The 6,825-nt window shown below is 45.7% G+C and overlaps 1 non-coding gene across 1 annotated transcript; it reads left to right on the forward strand.

Moving 5' to 3' along the window:
- The first annotated feature begins 3,014 nt into the window (after window positions 1-3,014).
- Window positions 3,015-3,133, forward strand: LOC114429354 (5S ribosomal RNA). The gene has a single exon (XR_003669679.1). It is a non-coding gene; the product is annotated as a 5S ribosomal RNA (ribosomal RNA).
- The last annotated feature ends 3,692 nt before the right edge of the window (window positions 3,134-6,825 follow it).

Raw genomic sequence — 6,825 nt, forward strand, 5'->3', positions numbered from 1 at the left:
CCGGTTCTGACACTTCCTTCATATTTCACTGATCATGAGACCTGAGGGCTGATTGTAAAGAAAAACACCAGAAGTTACACAACTTGTTGTGAAGCATCAGTTACAGTGTGACTCTGACCTGTGTTGTTGTGTTGAGCAGATGGAAATGCACTGTGCTGCTTCAGACATGACTTTCATCTGTCAGCTTTGCATCACATGCTACATGACTGCAAAACACTTTGTGCACTTCTTATGTCTGTGTCTGTGTTTTTACAGCAGCAGTGACATCATGAGCAGAGCAGCTCCACCTCTGCAATGTGGCCGGAGTGATGTCAGAACCAGACTGACTGAAAGATTGACCATATTTTCTGATTATAGGGCGCACCGAGTACAAGTCCACCGGACTATGACTAATAGTGCACCAACCTCTTGAATTCCTCTTAACTTAAATGGTGCGGCTGCAGGGCACTGAGAGTGAGACATTTCAACAAGTCCTCACTGAGAAATGATGAGCTTCACCGCACAGAAACTCCTATGAATATACTGCAAATGAGTAAAAGGCGACTACTGTGCGCTCATATAGCTGTCTGGACTTAGCGACCTATCGACCAATCAGAAAATAGAATTCCTTGTTGCCAGGTGAGGTCTGAGGCTCAGCTGCAAGCACACGTTCCATGAATGCTCGGAGCTCAAAGTGTGGACAAGCTAGAGAACGTCAGGAGAGGGACAGAACAGCTGCCTTACATCTGTGATGAGACCTACTCAGTGGCCGCCGTCATCTATTTTGTGTCGAGTTGCAGCTTGAAATCTTAACAACATTAAAGATAAATCATTATAGAAAACAAGTATTTACAAAAAACAGGACACTCCTTTGAGGACAACAATGTCCACATCCTAGACAGAGAGGAAAGGTGGTTTGAAAGAGGAGTCAAGGAAGCATCTATGTGAAGCTGGAAGAACCTTCCCTTAACAGAGGTGGAGGTCTCAGACATCATCTTTCTACCACATACAATGCAGTGATTCCATCCATTCCAGGAAGTCTGCACAGACTCACAGCAAGAACAAAGGGCTGTCCACCAGTCCCCCTCCAGTCTCATAGTCGTTAGCCCAGGGGTGGGCAATTCTTTTTTTGCGAGGGCCACATAGACTTCCATTAGAAAAGCAAAGGGCCACATTTCTTTCATCAATAATAATATGAATTGAATTGGAGCTCACTGGCACAGTGTCTACCTTTATAAATATGCTCTTGTTACATTTTCATCACTGTAAGCAGTGTGTGGGGGCATCTCGGTGTCACATCGGTCGGAGAGTTGGTCATTGGGTTTATAAAGGTTAATATACACCTGCATGCTTATCTATGACAGTTTTAAAGCTACAAGAAGCATTTTGAATGGATTCAGTTAAATCTTAATTCCCTCAGTTAGTTCTGGTGTGATAAGATGAATAAATACATGCTGACTTGAACCCTGCCTGGACCTTCCCCCACCGTCAGCTCCATACATTACAGGCCAGTAGAATGAGTTTGCTCAGACAGACCTGTCCTTTCTCATGTTTCCTGGATGACTCACCAAACTGAAATGAAAGTTCTTACTTTAATTTGAGCCTAGTTTAGTTCTAATCTAAGGAATGGATTCCACAAACATCTGAAGCTGAAGGTTTTTATTTCACTATATGAACTCAACACTGACCTCATGTGTCCGCCTGTTCTTGTTCTGGTGAAATAAAGGTTCAAATAAATAATGTGATTTAACCACATAATAGCATATAAAACTATAATCAGATATATGGAACTACTAAAGTTACACCAAGGTAACTAACTGGTTCATAAATGGCTGCGCGATGTTCCATTATCAAGAACGTTGGCCATCTTCTCTGTGAACATATCCGCCGGTCCGGGTTTTCCTTCAACAGTCATGGTGCATTGAAAGGAGGAGCGGGCGGATCAGCTGCTCTCGGTGTGTGGCGCGTGCATGTGCGCTTATGTGTGTGAACGCGGACGGGAGGAGAGAGAGAGAGAGTTGCGCAGAGTTGAATGAATGAAAGATAGATATATTATAAAATCGCATTGGCGGAAAAAACACCACAGAATCAGGGTGGTGGCGGAGGGAGCTGATGATGTGAACCGGTTGTGTGTTTACTGCTCTCTCCTCTGTCCTCTGTGTGTGTCCAGGTCCACTCTGAGTGTTGCTGTTGTATGTTGAAACACACTCCGCACAGAGCAGCAGATGATGTGAAGATATTTTTACAGAAGAAAACCATTAGAGTTCAAACTAGAGTTCCCAAAGCTCTGAAAGTTGGACAAGGTCTGAGCTTTTTAAGAGCAGATGTCGGCTGCAGCTCCGCGGAAACATCTGAATGCGCAGTGGCGTTCTTCACGCTTTACTGTACATTTCAGCATAGCGCGCAGCATTTTTAAAGTGTACCACAGCGCGTCTCTCCAAAGAGTAGATGGGATAACAGTGCAGAACAGTGCTGCAGCTTAGAAGAACGAGGGTGGGAAAAAACGTTAGCGGTGATGCCGTGCTGACAGCTGATTCTTGCTGCCTTCTTCTTTTCTTCTTCTTCTGTTTCTTCTTCTATTGTGCGCACGGTCCGCGGGCCGTACTTTGCCCAGGTCTGCGTTAGCCAGTCGTTAGACACACCTGGCCCAGGCAGCCAGAACATCACAGGTAAGGATGGACACATTTAGTGCTATTGTTTGTTTGACCCAGACCCACTGAGGTCCTCCTCCACATATAAAGCATGTTTCCCACCAACAGGTAGAACTGATGAAGCTGCTTGGAGGAGCAGAGAAACGTCTTCAAGAAAACTCTACAAGTCCAGACGCCTCGCTTCAGTGGTCTCTATGAACATGACCTGGATAACATGTAAACATACAGTGTGCTCTTTGTAATCTGTATTCTGGCTCTAAAACAAGTGCCCCTTGTGAGGGTTGAAGTCACAATCTTCAGATGATGAGACTGACTCGCTGCCTACTGCACTAACGAGGCTCAGAAAGAGGTGAAACATGGTCTTTTCTCTTTTTCTTCTTTAAAGCTCACGGCCATACTGCTCTAGAAACGCCCGATCTCGTCTGATCTCGGAAGCTAAGCAGAGTCGGGCCTGGTTAGTACTTGGATGGGAGACCGCCTGGGAATACCAGGTGCTGTAAGCTTGAGCCTCCCTTGGCCAAGGGAGGACTGCGTCTGGTAACGTATTGCGTCACTTCCTGTTTTGACACTGTCCTGTTTGTTCACTTGGTGTGCGCTGTAGGGGTGGGCGATACTGAAGATTTCAGTATCGATCCGATACCAAGTAAATACAGGGCCAGTATCACCGATACCGATTTCATGATCATAAATAATTATTTTTTTGCCTTCTTTTTTGCCTTTAAATAGATTATCGTGATTAGCAGAGTAATAATACACAAGAAACATTTGTTAAGTAAATCAAGCTGCAAACAAAAGTGCAGAACTGTATAAGTTTGATATTTTAACTTCACAATCATGTCAGCAATGCTCCTTGTGACAGCCATGGCTCTTTGTGAATCAAGTAGGTGAAACAGCATGACTAAGATACATTTATAAAAGTTTAACACCTATCTGCATGTAGCCTAAATATGAAGAATAAAGATCCTTCAACAGTTATCACCAAAGCCTAATTATATTAATCATACTGAAATACATATCATTATATAAACTTATATAATTACATTATTAGATATATTTTGGAATTTGAGAAAAACGAGATTTATTTCAGCTGGTGATGTGATGACTGTTCAGCCATTCTGCTAAAATTGCATGTCTTATCACAGCACTCAGAAAGACACCATTAATTCATGCTGCAGATTACTGAATCTAAACCTTCACTTTTTTAAGTCATCTACCTGGATATTCATGAGTGTTTTGCAGTAAAGCCTTTGTCAGTGACCACTGTCTCTGGTTCATGTTCGGGGATCTGCCTCCTCCTCCCTCTGTTTACTCTGCAGCTCGAGCTCTTTGGGCTCTGCTGCTTTATGTTTACATACATGTTGTAAAAAATCTGAGAATTTTAGGAGCATCTGTGCTGGAGTTATAACCTTCTGTAGTACCGTATGTGTCCACTAGGCTGATTCAGACATCATTGGGAATACTGGAGACCTGTCTGTGCATCAAGCATCCCAAAGCATGTGATTCATACATAGAAACGGTCAAAAAAGCACTTACTCCCGGTTTCCTGTAGGTGGCGCTGTCCGCAGATGTCCACACATGGTGAGGGTTGGGTCTGTATCCCCTGTAAAAAATTTGAGAATTTTAGGAGCATCTGTGCTGGAGTTATAACCTTCTGTAGTTCTGTATGTGTCCACTAGGTTGAGTCGGACATCATAGGGAACAGTGGAGACCAGTCTGTGCACCAAGCATCCAAAAAAAAACGGTCAAAAAAGCACTAACTAAAAGACGATAGGACCATGTATGGCGAAGTTATAAGCATTTGATGTTTCATGGCGAACGATCGCCACCGCCACGGGCAGCCCGATGATGACATAGAGACGTTCAGGGCGGTGCTCTGACCATGTGCAGAACGTTTGAAGCCATTTGGAGCAAGTATATAGGTGTTTGAGCTGTTTACGTGTATTAATGGCGAGCGCAGAGCCATTTTGTGGTCATTTCCGCCATTTTGCGGTCATTTCCGCCATTTTGCGATCATGTCCGCCATTTTGGAATCACCATCCATTTTCCTATATATGCCATTGTCCGCCATTTTGTGATCGCCATCCATCTTCATATTCTTTTACATGAGCCCATTCACTTGAATGGGAGTTGGAAAGTTGGAATGGTGGAGCCTGCCTGCCATCTAGTGGTCAAGTTCAAATTCCACATTTTGCACCCAGATTTTGACTGCCAGATTCCGGTTTCAATACTAGTCAATGGGAAAAATTTTGGAAATTTGTAGTTGGAATGTGGAAATATGGAATGCATCCAATTTCCATTGACTTTGAATGGGAAATCCCTAACCCTAACCCTAACCGCTGCAATCAACCAAATTCGCTGCACTGGACCTGCAACGCCGACAGTAAACTGGAAAAAGGACGCATGACAAAAATTGTCTAAAGACAGCAAAATTCACCTTACCACAACCGATTGGACGCCCCCCTCCAATTTGGCAGGTGATGAATGCAGGAGAAGAGAAGAGACTGCAGTGCAGGATCAAGTGGAGCTAAATACTTCATTCAGGACACTGGCCAGGTGTTTTGTCTCTGCAATCAACGCAGCGCCCCCCTGATGGAAACCTGCAAACATAGTGGAACAAACACACAACAAGCATTAGGCCCTGTGGCCGTCACATTGGAGCTCCAGCACAGTACCAGGGGCACAAAAAAAATAAAATAAAATAAAATAAAAAAAATTATTAAATCCCAGTGCGCTACAGGTACCCCAGAAAAACCCTCCGGGCGCAACAGCTCGGCAGCCAGCTTACCGTCCCTCACCAAAGACAACTTCTGCCTCTCTAAATGCAGCTGCGTCCTTGACGGACAGCCGCACTCTAATTCACCCTCCGCCCTGGATGCTGGACAGCCCCGGCAGTGTGAGCAGCCTTCAGAAGGCCAAGATGCTGGACAGCTCCGACACTGTGACTGGGCTGGAAGACATGGGCGCGCGAGCGCCCGTCTTACCGCCGGTGTATAAAAAAAACCAGGCGAAGCTGATGAATTCAGTGCTTGCCGTAGTCCCGGGAGTGTTAACAAAGAACTCCAACCGCTGGACATCGGCGTAAACAGGGCGTTCAAAGTTAAGTTGCGAGCGGCGTGGGAGCGATGGATGGCAGACAGCGAGCACAGCTTTACTGGGAGGGAGCGCCGCGCGCGATACGCCAGCATATGTGAATGGATTGTGGATGATGCGTGGACTCATGTTTCTGCAGTGACTGTTGTCCGAGCTTTTGTGAAAGCCGGCATAATTTCTGAACAACAATAATAATGATTGCCGATCAGCCAGCCGGCCACGTGTGTGGCTGTGACTCTGACAGCGATGAGAGGGAAGCTGGCAGGTTTGAACTCGCGCAGTTGTTTCCTGTTTATTTTTGTAATAAATATTCTGTAGAAATATTCTGTTTGCCAGACGCGAGAATGCGCTGTGCGCTCTGTGGTTTTCTCTGGGCGCTCTGGACAATCCTCCGCTGGGAGTGGATTTCTTTGCGCACCGGCCGTGGCACCGGATGCTTCTATATGCGTTTCCTCCTGTCACCAGTGACCAGAAGGGCGCCAATAAGAAATGCTCCTCAGTGGGATTTGGCGTTAGTTTTACGCGCACTAACCAGGGCGCCCTTTGAGCCTCTGGATAAAGTTTCACTGAAGTTTGTGTCTATTAAAACTGATTTGTTGTGCGCTTCAGAGTCAGTGATTTATCTGACCTCTCTGTAGCCGCCACCTGCCTCGGGATTCAGGGGGATGGCAGTTCGGCTGTGTTGCATCCTAATCCGACTTTTACACCTAAGAGCATCACTGGCTCTTTCAGATCCAGGGTGATAACGTCCGATGTTTTTTCCCTCCTCCTCACAGCTCTGATGATGAGGAGAGGACATCTCATCTCTGTCCGGTGCGCGCGCTGTCCTGCTATGTTGCGCGCACAGCCGCTGTGCGCCGCACACAGCGTCTGTTTTTGCATTACAGAGTTCAGTTTTGGGGGCCCCAGCCGCTACACACACAGCCACACATATCCCTCTCTAGCCCCGAAACCAGCCTTAAAAAAATACAAACACCAGCACAATAAACCCTGCGTGTCTCCTAGAGCATTAACCGCTGCAATCAACCAAATTCCCTACACTGGACCTGCAACGCCGACAGTAAACTGGAAAAAGGACGCATGACAAAAATTGTCTAAAGACAGC

This window comes from Parambassis ranga, unplaced genomic scaffold, assembly GCF_900634625.1.
Source record: "Parambassis ranga unplaced genomic scaffold, fParRan2.1 scaffold_110_arrow_ctg1, whole genome shotgun sequence".
In the NCBI taxonomy this organism is placed as follows: Eukaryota; Metazoa; Chordata; class Actinopteri; family Ambassidae; genus Parambassis; species Parambassis ranga.